The sequence below is a fragment of the Camelus ferus genome, chromosome 3, assembly GCF_009834535.1.
Source record: "Camelus ferus isolate YT-003-E chromosome 3, BCGSAC_Cfer_1.0, whole genome shotgun sequence".
Classification (NCBI taxonomy): Eukaryota; Metazoa; Chordata; class Mammalia; order Artiodactyla; family Camelidae; genus Camelus; species Camelus ferus.
The window spans coordinates 84,258,841-84,271,352 of NC_045698.1; the positions used below are offsets into that span (position 1 = coordinate 84,258,841).

General features: G+C 36.5%; 1 protein-coding gene across 2 annotated transcripts in view; it reads left to right on the plus strand.

Annotated features, from left to right (window-relative positions):
• The window catches only part of LOC102512466 (zinc finger protein 474), an 83,793-nt gene that overhangs the window by 30,925 nt on the left and 40,356 nt on the right, over nt 1-12,512 (plus strand). For both annotated transcript variants that reach the window (XM_032476577.1, XM_032476578.1), the window contains one exon: nt 4,709-4,912. The gene's annotated coding sequence lies outside the window, so the exon portion shown is untranslated. The remainder of the gene's footprint in view (nt 1-4,708; nt 4,913-12,512) is intronic.

Genomic DNA, 12,512 nt, shown 5'->3' on the forward strand with positions numbered 1-12,512 from the left:
AGAGGGAATTCCCGTATAATTTACTGTTTTCAATTAAGAAGTTGAAATGCCCCTTGTAAAACACACTTGAAAAGGTGAAATATTAGACTGTTATCAGCCATGAACACTCTAATTTAAACCAGCTTTAGGAATCTATGGGTAATAAACTAGTGATTAAGTATTTATTAAACATTTATTGTTTACATGCCCTAAGGATTTGGACTTCTGCCAATTCTCTGAAAAGAAAGGCAAAAGTTATTTCAAAATGTTTACATTATATTAAATAGAAAACTTTTGAGTATTAATCTGGATTTAACATCTTGTAACTTTTACTCATCTTCAACCAAGCTGGTCACTATTATCTCTTACAAAGAAGATGTGTGCTCAACTTAGAGGGCAAACATTTACTAAGCATCTACTATTACAAGTACTGTGTTTGGTTCTGGTTTAGTGGGTGTTGGAAAAAAGGTGGAAGAGCAGGGTGGAGAGCTGTGTCAGGACAGCTTGGAAAGCCAGAACTATGATGAGTTGCCCAGACTCACAGCAAATATTTAAAATCTAGAATCTCAGGGCCTTGAAACAGGAGGTTTTATAGCACAGTATATCCAAAGTATTTTATTATCAGTGGATATACTGAAGAAACATCCTTTGCCTGTAGGAAGTGAGATCGAAAGAAATCTTTCTCTTGCCCTAGCAATATTTTCACTGTGCCAAAAATAAAGCAAGGGAGTCCTCTGACAACTTTTTTCATTAGAGTCTAAGTCTGTGGCACATAAACAAATAATTTAATGTCCTCAGCTTAGATGCCTCATCAGTTTAAAACAGACCAATCACATATTCTTGCCTGAAGACAGTTGGCTGGGCTAGATGCTATTTTACAGTTCACTTGAGCTCCAAGAGGTCTATTTCTATGATAAAACCACTCAAATGCATAGAAAATATAATGCATTTATTGCCCCTTTTCAAGTAAGTCCATTTTTCTCTTGAATACAGCTAAGGGATAACTTACTGTAATTTTTTATTTTGGCAATTTAGAAGAGTTTCCATGGTTTCTGTGGCCTCTTGGTCACTTTTTCTGTGCATTGGCTTGACCATGAGACTGTCTGAGGCCAACATTGTCAGCTCTTTGGACTTAAGTCCCTCGGGCATGCCCTCCTCCCTGGGGGCAGTAAAAATTGGTTTGGGATGATGTAATCTTAGATAACACATTGGTTTGTAGGCCACCAAAGGGCCACAATACGTAAACAGATATAAGGCATATCTGTGGTATTAAAATTTCATGATGGGGATGTGGGGGGAAATTAGAAAAAATATCTAAAAAGACTTGGAGTGGGAGCAGTAATAAAAAACAAAAGTTGAGAAACTGCCCCGGGACAGAGAGTCCTGGGGGAGGTGGGGATATGAGTTCTATTGGGTAGGACTTTAACACATTAAATGCAATACTTTCTTTTCTTTTTAAGTTTTAGAGGTCTCTATTTGAAGTGTATCCTACCCCCTTTCATTCTAATCCACCATAGGATACATTTTGCAGTGTTTTAAATTTAGACATTTTCTAATGCAATGCAGTATATAATACTCAGTTTATTTAACAACTGTGTTGTGACAAAAGGCATATCTTGAAAAACAACTCTCTCCTTGAGGTCAGACTGTTCTGTGTGGTAATCTAGTAGAGAGGTCTTGCAACAAGCAAGGGAAGGAGAGTCACTGGACAAGAGAAAGACATACCTACATTTCAGTCCCAGATTTGCTTTGGCTTAGCCTTGCAATTAGGATCAAGTCGAGTAAAGCCCCGGAGTCCCAGCTTCCACACCTGTAAAACAAGGCTGCTGATGCTTCCTGTTGCAGGGTTATTAAAGGATTTGAGATAGCTGATGTCTAGTGGCTGTTTCTGAGTTAGGGGTAAGGCAAGGGGAAGTAAACAATAACTGCATAGAAGAGGGCGAGATGCCCAGATGCCCAGTGGACCTATTTTACCGAACTCCACAAACATCCTGTTTGAGTTCCTGCTGCTGCTGTTAAAAACAAACAAATAAAAAATTCTTCCACACAGAATGTAGCCCCTGCCCAGTTTAAATAAACTCAAAAAGACTATCAGTATCTTTCAGAGTAAGATTTGGACTTTGCATCCATTAAGAGACATCAGGACCATCAGAAGAAATACCAGCAAGGAGCAGCATTTCTCCTGCTCCATAAAATCACCATGATTTATTCCTTTAATGAAAAAAGGTAGGAGCTGGTGCAGGCACAACAGCTGTGGTTTTATGAGGGAAAAATAAGCCAGAATTCCTTGTGGCGGGGCTATTGCCACAAGGGGTCAGATCTGGCTTATTGGTAGAGGCTGGTATCATCCCACAGTGACACAAACCTGATTGGGTATCAAATAGCTTGAAATAACTCGCAGGTGTTTTAGGTGAGAAGAACTTAAGCAATTCCAGACCTGACCAGCTCCATTTAGGTAAGGGCTTCAGTGACTTTGATCTGAGGTTGCGTTGAATATCCTGACTGGGAACAGAAGAAGGAATACAGTGATCTGTAAACTTGTGCTGGTTGCCCACCTAGCACATGTGAGTGGTTTAACTGTCGCCATGAATCAAGGGCTTTTTTCCCCCAACAATGTTATAAATAGGGATGGGTAAATATTTTGGCTTCATCAGCCTCCAAGTATTTCTTCAGATGTTTTGGGTTCAACCAAATGGAATACGTCGTGCCGAGCACATTCTCCCTTGATTTTTTAAGGATTGTATGTGATTTATGGGAAATGGAATCCATATGTTTCTGCTTCATTTACACTTAAATCATCAAAAGTTTGTGTTGTAAAGCTCTACAATGTCCAAGATGACTTTTGAGCTTGATTTTTTTAAATGTAAGCTGCTTAAAAGTTTTTGTTCTCTAAAAGTTAGAGAGAGATACCTAGGAAGGCCTGTTTTGCAAAGATGAAATAAATTTGAATACCACGAAGTTCAATTAAAGCTGAAACTACAAACCCAAGAATTTCAAATGGGTCCAGAATTTGGGAGAAAACAAATCCTCCTCTCCAGCCAGTTTCCAAAGCATCTCTGATGAATGTGAAAACCCAGCTGGCAACTCAGCAACCCCACCAGGGAAGAGAGGGCTGTGAATGCACCGTTAGCTCCCCAGATAACACATGTGCCTGCTGCTGGAGAAATTGTTACTCTCGGGCCTCGTGAGAGCCCAGCCCAGACTGGTCACTCCAGTCCAGATAAAGAACTCCTTGCCCTATTTTAGCATGGAAATATCTGCTCTCCTGGTGTTTTCCCGGGGTTGTCCTGTCCTAGGCCAGCACTTCCTATCTGTTCTTCTGCCATCTGGCCCAAGTAGCTGGCCACTGGACTGAATACTGTGTGTGCATTTGGGACAGTGTTTATTTATTGGGCAATTTCTTTAGAGAAGTATCTTGTTTAGCTCACAATGGGGCTGAGAATGCATGCAGTTTGTATAAAGTAAGAAATATATTAACTAGGAACTCACAAGTTAGTAAGAAACCAAATGTAAAACTAAGTTTTCTTGCCCCATCTTGATATTAACCACTCTTAAAGCAGCTCTTAAGTCATGCTTTATCATCTATATATGGCATCTGATGAAAAGTTTCAGGAGAAAATCATCCAAATTAGAACTATTTTATGTGATAGTATAACTGAGATATCCTTAAATCTCTGTAGAGGATGTAACTGCTCACCTTAGAACATTATGGAATGTTAGAATTTGGAACTTCATTATCCAGTGGGGTCTTTAAACTGTATAGTCTGAAGTCATTTCAGCAGAAATAACAGTCCTGTGAATTACCTATATTTCCCAGTTCAATTATCTGGGCATGAAGGACAGGATTTTGGAATCTGGGAGGTTAGAGTTTGTTCCCCCTAATTCCTAACCCTAAGGGACATTTAATAAAATGTTTCTTAATTTCATCATCCAGTGATAACTGCTGTTATCTTATTGGTATACGTTCTCTAAGCAGATGCATGTTCTCTAGGCACAGGCACACGTGTGTGCACACACAGAGTTTAATGAGATCATCCTGTTAATTCTGCTTTGTAGCTTCTTTTTTTTGTTTAGAAATATATTATGGACTTTTTTCCTGTCTTAATATACTGCTTTACCTCATGAGGTTTAATACTACAAAATTAAAACAATTTTTATAGGATTGTATGACGATTAGCTTAATATCTCAAAGTATTTTTAAATATAGGGTTTTAAAAGTCTTTATTTCAGATACACTTTTAAATGTTGGCCTTGGTTTTAAAAAAGGTTTCCTATATCTTTGGGCACTTTAGAAAATAAACTAATTAGCTTCTACATCTTGGATTTCGTCACATTTTAGACCAAAGCGTAATCCACTCTTTGAGTGCCAGTGACAATGAGAATATCCATCTCCCTCTTTTAGAAGAGGCCAAGCTCTCCTATATAGTTGATACTTTTTAAAGACCCTAGAAAAGATCAATAGGACAATCAGCAATTTTTTTTTCTTCCTTAGGAAAACAAGTTGTGTTTTCACCCCACCCCTCCCCTGGCCTAGAAGAGCCTTGTGACTTAAATTTATCTGCCTCCCTTTGTGTGATGCTTAGTCCATTGGTAAAATTCCCAGAGTCAACTTCAAAGAAAGCTGAAGCCCATACTTATTTTGCTCTCTGTTTCTGAATTTCTTCACCCCTTGTTTTGGATTTTTTCAGTCTGTTACTATAGAACTCAGTCTTGTCCCTTTTGTTGACAGGTTGCCAGGATACATCCCAGCGACAAAGGCTGGGGTTCCTGTTCCTGGCGGCCAGCCTCACAACTACATCAACTCCCACAAGAGGAGATATGAATCGTGGAGCTCCCAGCTATTCTACTCCTGTTTCCACCAGCTTTCCCACTGAGGGGTTCAACAGGCCATGACAGAAGCCAAAATAGAAAGATAAAGAACAAATGTTACAAGGTGAGGCTCCCAGAAGGTGTATTCTTTCTCTGTGGTCTGGTAGCTAATCAAGTTTCAATTCTGACCTTTCCTCTGGCAATGATAATCTTGATCTCCTCCACTTCCTTCTCACTAGAGTGTAGTAAATATATCCTTGCTATAGACAAGGAATTCAAAGAACAGTAATCAGTCCTCAAGTTAAAAAAAAAAAGATAATACTAAACAAATTAGCAAATATTTTATTTCACTGGATGATATTGGCAATAGTGTGAACTGTAGATTAAATGTTTTAATGGCTAAAAGAGAATGAAAATTTTTCTGCAAAGAAAAGTTGATGAATATGTTCTTAACATTAATTCAGGATTATATGTTTATAAACTGGATTATCCGTGAAAGAAAACTGATGATAAATGCTATAGTTACTCAACTGACTCGTTAGGTTTTTTTAACTAATTGAGATAAAATTTACATGGAGTGAAATGTAACTGATCTTAAGTTCTTAAATTCAAGTTCCTAAAAATCAGTGATCTGGATATATGTATACAACCATGTAAAACATCCCCTTAATCAAGACATAGGACATTTCTGTTACCCAGAAAGTTTCCTCACATTCTTTCCAGTCAATCTTCCCTCCATAGCAACCACTGTTCTGATTTCTAATACTAGAGAATAATTTGGCCATTCATGAATTGTATATGTGTACAATCATATTCTTGTATCTGACTTCTTTGGCTTAGCAGAATATTTGTGAGAGTCTTCCTGTTGCTGTGTATAAAAGTGGTTGAGTTCCTTTTGTAGGTGAGTAGTATTGCATTATAGAATTATTCCACATCTGTTTATCTATTTTCCTATCGATTGATATTCGGTTTGTTTCCAGTTTGGGTCTCCTATAACTAAAGCTGCTATAAACATTATTGCACAAGTCTTTTGGTGGACATATGTTTTCATTTATCTTGGATTTAAACCTAGAACTAAAATTGATGGATGATAGGGTAGATGTGTGTTTAACTTTATAAGGGGTATGAAATGATATGTAACTGTGGTTATAATTTACATTTTCTTGATGATTAATGAAGTTAAGCATTTTTACACAAACTTGTTGGAGATGTGTATCTCTTTTTTGTTAAGTATTTATTCATATTTTTTTCCCATTTAAAATGTTTCCTCCTTTTTATATCATCTTTATTGATATATTCTTCACATACAGTAAAATGCACCCATTTTAGATACATAGCTAGACAAGTTTTGACAAATGATTACATCCATTTTGCCACCAATGATACAATAGAAGAGCATGTCTATTAGCCTTTGTAGTTCATTCTCCACTCACCTACCCACCTTGTAATCACTGATCTACTTTCTGCCACCTACAGATTAGCTTTGTCTGTTCTAGAATTTCATATAAATGAAATAAGTCAGTATATTCTTTGAATCTGACTTCTTTTATTTGGTATAATATTTTTTAAAGGGATCCATGTCATTGTATATATCAGTAATTTTTTCATTTTTATTGTGGAGTAATGTTTTATTGTATGAATGTGCCATAATTTGTTTATCCATTTACCTGTTGATGTGTATTTATGTAGTTTTCAGTTTTTCACTGTTAAGAGTAAAAGCTTTGGTGAACATTTGTATATATTCTCTTTGTGGACATATATTTTCATTTCTCGTGGATAATTGTTTGTAGATAGAATGTCCATGTCATCAGGTAGGTATAGATTTAAGTTTATAAGAAACGGCCAAATGGTTCTCCAGAGTGGTTGTAATATTTCACACTCCCAACAGGCACATATGGAAGTTTAAGTTTTTTCATATCCTAACACTTGGTATTGGTATTCTTTTTAATTTTAGCCATTTTAGTGAGTGTATAGTTGTATCTCTGTGGTTTTAATTTGCGTTTTCCTGATAAATAACAACTAATGATATTTACTATTAGCTCATGAGCTTATGGATATTTTATACATTTTCTATTGTGAATAATCTATTCAAAGCTTCTGTCCATATTAGGCAACCCATACTGGGTTACTTGCCATATATGTATCAAATATGTATTGCAAACATTTCTTCCCAATCTGTGGCTTGCCTTTTCATTTCCTTAATGGTATTTTTTAAAGAGCAGAAGTTTCTGATTTATATGAAGTAAAGTTTTAAATTCTTTTTCTTTTATATTTAGGGCTTTTGTGTTTTATCTAAGACATCTTTACGAATATTGAGGTCATAAAGTATTTTCCTATACTTTCTTCTAGAAATGTTATAGTTTTAATTTTTATATTTAGTTCTATGACCTACCTTAGGTTAATTTTTGTGTTTGGTGAAAGTAGAGGTTGATATTAATTTTTCTATTACATGAATCCAGTTGTTCCACCATTGTTTGTTTAAGATTTTCCTCTCTCCATTGAATTATCTTGACATCTTTGTCAAAAATGAATTCACCACATATGTGAATTGTCCATATATTTCTGGATTCTATTCTGTCACATTAGTCTATTTACCTATCCTTTTGGCATCATTAATTTTTAATAAGTCAGCTCATCTTGGCTTGTATGTAATGAAGCAAGTATTCAAAAGAGATATGCAAGTGGAGTCCTTCCATGACTGCTTTCCAGTGGAACCACTCACAAGAGTTTGAACCAGGTTGGCTATTCTTTCTTGTATGTTGTCTACATCTTTTCCTTAAAATCACTAATCTGATTTTAAGTGATTCTGTAATAAGCAAAAGCCAAAAATATACAGTTATAAATTTATTCAAGAATGATAATCCCAGTAAAAAGGATGCATTTTTCAAACCCATTTATACAGAGTTTGGCTTATTCATTCATTTATTCATTCAGTAATTTATTGAGTGTCTATTGTTTTTCAGACACTGTTCTAGACGAAGAAAGAGGGAAGGAAAAGTTTTCTTTGTAATCTCTACCCTGCCTATTTAACAATGTACTTCTTACAATAACAGAGAAAAAAACCACTATGCCTGGTAAAATAAGCATCAAATTAAATGTTTTTATGCATTCCTATGAACTGACAGAAAATTATCAGTGCTCAAATGTTTACTAAGGAAAAGCATTTCCTCAGGCTTTTCAAGTTTGCTATCACTGTCATAAAATATCCATTTCTTTTGAGCCTGAGAATGTAAACTAGCATTTCTGTCAGCTGTATTTTCCAGCTTATTTTAGAAATTGAATCTTACATATTATTTCTAAGTCCAGTTTGTTCGCAAACTGGACTTTAGTATGGCTGTTTCTTCTCTGGGTTTATATAATTTAAATGAATATTACTATATTCTTATTTTATTATTTTAAATGATTTCCCAAAACTCGCTGGTGAATGAAACATTTTCAGGAGTATACGCACTTCTAGAAATAAGTTGTAAGTGGTGAAGAATGTGAACAATTCCAGAACACCCTTTTTGAGACAGCAGTGGCGATTCCTTGTGAAGTCTTAAGAACGTAGAGAAGTATTTTTTTTAGATATTACAGCATACAAGTACAGCAATAGGCATATGCCATGTTGGGGGAACAAGAAGAGGACATGTAAAAGAGACAAGTTGTTAATAGCTTAGAAGTGAAGACAAACTGCAAATAGAATATCCCAAGTGCAGTGCAGGCAAATCTGTTTATTTCAGAGAAGACTCTAAGAGGAGCCTGATGGTGTTCTATGCAAGCAGAACTTGGTAGGCTGTTGGTTGCACTAAGTGCTATTTTATAAATTCACATTGATTAATAGTTGGATGTTTCACTGTTAAAATAGAGTCTCATTTGTATGCTCTGATTAAGGGGTTAGGAAGCTTTTCCTATAAATGATCAAATATTAAATAATTTAAGCTTTGTAGGCCATATGCTCTTCAGTTGTAAGGCAGAAACTGTCTAAGATAAATACATAAATAAGCCTGGCTCTGTTCCAATAAAACCTATTTACCAAAGGAGGTGGACAGCTGGCCAGGTTTAACCAGTGAGCCAGAGTCTAGCAACCCTTGTTCTAATCTTCAAGGTATTCTGATGAAGTATCTTCCAAATTATACGTTGTCATTTAAAGGCCTGTGGCCTCAAAACTGTTCTTCCTCTGAATACCCAGTATTTGGGACTCTTTTCAGAAGAGATATGACTTTGAAGGAGAATTAAACTTTGAAAGTCATCTGCACTCAAAACGCATGTGTTAAATAAAGACAAAGTATGAATAAACCCAGTTCAGGAAAGCCCAGCTCTGTTTCTACTTCAGTTTTCTACCTAGTCGTACAGCAGTCGGTGCACGTGTTTACCTAGTCATAAGACCACCTCTGTTGGGCTTGTCTAGCTCTGTTCTCAGGGGCAGCTCCCTGCCAGAGATAGTGGTGGCTCATTAACTGATGAACAGTCTTTACCTTGAGGTACAGGGCTTGGTCTGGTACATAGTCCTTGGCTGGATTCTCATGTCTCTTGGATTTGGTATGTGGACAATCCTTCCTCAGTATCCTTGGGTGGTTGGTTCTAGGATCCTTGTGGATACCAAAATCCATAGATCCTTATGTCCCTTATATAAAATGGCATAATATTTTCATATGACCTATGCACATCCTCCCATATACTTTAAATAATCTCTAGGTTACTTGTAATACCTAATACAAAGTAAATACTATATAAATAGTTGTAAATAAAAGGTAAATGATACGTAAATAGTTTCTGGTGTGTGGCAAATTCAAGGTTTTCTTTCTGAAACTTTCCAGACTTTCTTTTTTTAATATTTTCAATTCGCTGTTGATTAATTCCTCAGATGTGCAACCCACAGACATGAAGGACTGTCTGTAGTTACACTTCTAAACCTAGAATACTAATCCCTTGAGTTAGTATTGTTAGGAGGATTAAAAAGGGTGAGATGTTCAGATATCCCTAAGATTTGAGACAATACCACAAAATTAGCATTTAACCCTTTCTTCCCCAAAGTCCTTTTCTATTTTTATTCCTCTATTTAAATAATGAGCTTGATTTTTGTTTAAAAATTTAGTATAACATCAAGCTAATCTTACTCAGCTCATTCAACAGTCAACATATTTTGTCTGTGCCCACAGCGTACCTGGCACTGGACTAGGTGCTGAGGATACAGCTGTGTAGGGAGCAGACAAACCCCTCATGTCTTACAGGTTACATCCAAGTGGAGGAGACAGATACTACATATGTAAGCAAACAAACGAGACAAAAACATATGCTGTTTAAGTGCTGTGCAGAAAATAAACAGCAGTGTCATAACTGTGTAACATAACTATACTGGTGGTGTGGCAGTGGTTGTTGACTGAAATAAATGCACAGCTATGAGAGTTATGTTTTGTTCAGTGGACAATCCTGAGGACTCTAGCCTAGGATAACAGCCTCTCATATCGCTCTGAGGGACTGCTCCGAAGAGGTAGGGGAGGAGATAAGATATTTAGGAATTTTACAACAAAGACCAGGTAGTTGGAACGTTAAAAGATTACTTGTTAACTAAAGAAAACTAGACAGGTCAAGTTAAAGAATTTAGTGCTTTTCTGTGTTAGCTATCTAGGCCGGTATCCTCTCCTTTCTTATTCTGAGTCCCCTCAGGGTGCACCTTTGTGAGTGGCTACCAGGCCAGGCTGCAGGCTTGTCTTCACTGAGGGGTGGTGGCAGTGGCTGATGACTTGACAGCTTCAGCATTCTTTGTTTACTGATATGGTTTGCAGTATTTTTCGTTCACATGGTACATGTGTGCATGTGTATGTGCATGTATGTCTGTATGATGTCTGTGCATGTGTGTTTGTGTTTTAGAAAGAGATAAATTACTTGAGAAAGAGTAGTCAGGAAGGGTCTCTTTGAGTTGATATTTAAACAGAGATCTGAGAAATGAAATGAGAAAGCTATGCAAAGAGCTGGGGGAAGATTCTAGGCAGTGGCAAGTGCATGTGCAAAGCCTTTCCAGTCTCTCTCCTGGCCTGCCCCAGAGTGAGAATGGGTTTGGTTTATTTGCAGAACCAAGAGGTGAACATGGATGAAGCACAGTGCAGACAGGAGAGAGTAAAGGGAGACCGGAGCAGAAATGCAGGGAGGCACCTAGTTCCAGAGACCTTCATGGTCAAGAGTTTGGATTTTATTTTGAGAGTAGTGCAATAATCATGAAACATTTAGTCAAGGAGGTTTAGGATTTGTTTTATAATTGAAGTAGTTGAATATGACTGCTCTGAAAAAAGATGGATTAAAGGGTAGGAGTGGTTATTCACATACTATGCCTGAAACAGCATGTAGATGGCAAGGCACATTCATTCACCTACTTGGCAGTAGACGTAGGCAAAATATCCAAAAGGAATAACCAGCTACATCAATGGTATATACAAAATTTTTTCTCTGTGAATTAATATAGCATATCATAAAATATTATCCAGTATCAGTGGAAAAATGGAGATAGGAGTGAAAGAGTACAGGAAAGGAGAGGCATTAAGATGCAAAAAGCAAAAAGTACAGGAGAGGAGCAAGTGAGCAGAAAGAAAATGTAATATGATGACTGGTGTACAAGAAGATGCTTATTTTTCTGCCAAATCATTAATAGGCAATCATATAGGAATAAAAATGCTTAAAATTGTTTAGAGTGTCTACTAGTCCCTTTTACCTTTCCTCTTGCTCTCCTCTCCAGCTCTCAGCTCCCCCTGTATAAGCCCACAACAAGGTCTAGAACCTAGCTGGAGAGCTGGGGCAAAGGAAAACATCCTCATGTTCATCTCACCTGCCCTCCCCACCAGTGTCACCATCTCCCAAGTCAAAAGATGTGGTCAAATTTATTTTAGTACAATCACTGTGAAATGAACAAAGAACAAAATGAAATCTAGTGAGGGTTGAAAATAGAATAAATACACAATTGGAGAAAGACTCAGAATTCAATTTTCAGTCAACAGTTGTCCTTATTAATACCATATGACTTAGTTACAATCCAGCATATCATTACCTAATAAGTGCTAGATGGGCTGGCATCCTGGCATTGATTCATTGTCAAGTGAAGATTCTGACAATGATTATCGGTATATTCTCTTTGACCTAGAAGGCATCTGGAGTAAGATTCCAGCCTCTTGCCAAGCAAGTATATATATTCCTTGGAAAAAATGGAAATACCTGTATTTGGTTTGTGAAAAAGTGATTTATGTTAAGGCTCATTTTAAAATCAGAAATGTGAAGTAAGAAATTAGTTTTTACATTATTTGGATCAGTTCATGGCACTTCCTCTCAAAAATACCAAATGATTGTGCAACATTAAAATAAGATAAATCTTGGATTGCTCTCTCTGTTCAGTTCCAAGTGAACCATCTTATATATGAAACACATGGCATTTCAATCAACAAAAATTAAAACCACATTTTCCTCTTCAGTTAGCCTATTTCCTATGTCAAATACCACGTCAACTAGAATTTGATTATTTTACTTATTGGGATATTTACAGGTGACAAGAAGTTTCCAAATAAACTTTTCAACAGAGACTCCCAGAAAAAGCTTATTGATAAGTAACCCAAGAATACTGTTCTTGCTGTAATTACTGAAATAGACACTATTCATTGCTTCACTAAATAAAATAGGTTCTGTCATAATTCACCAACAATTTAGTAATCTTTAGCATGACTGAATTTATTTCAATGTTAATTTTGTAACTGGAATTT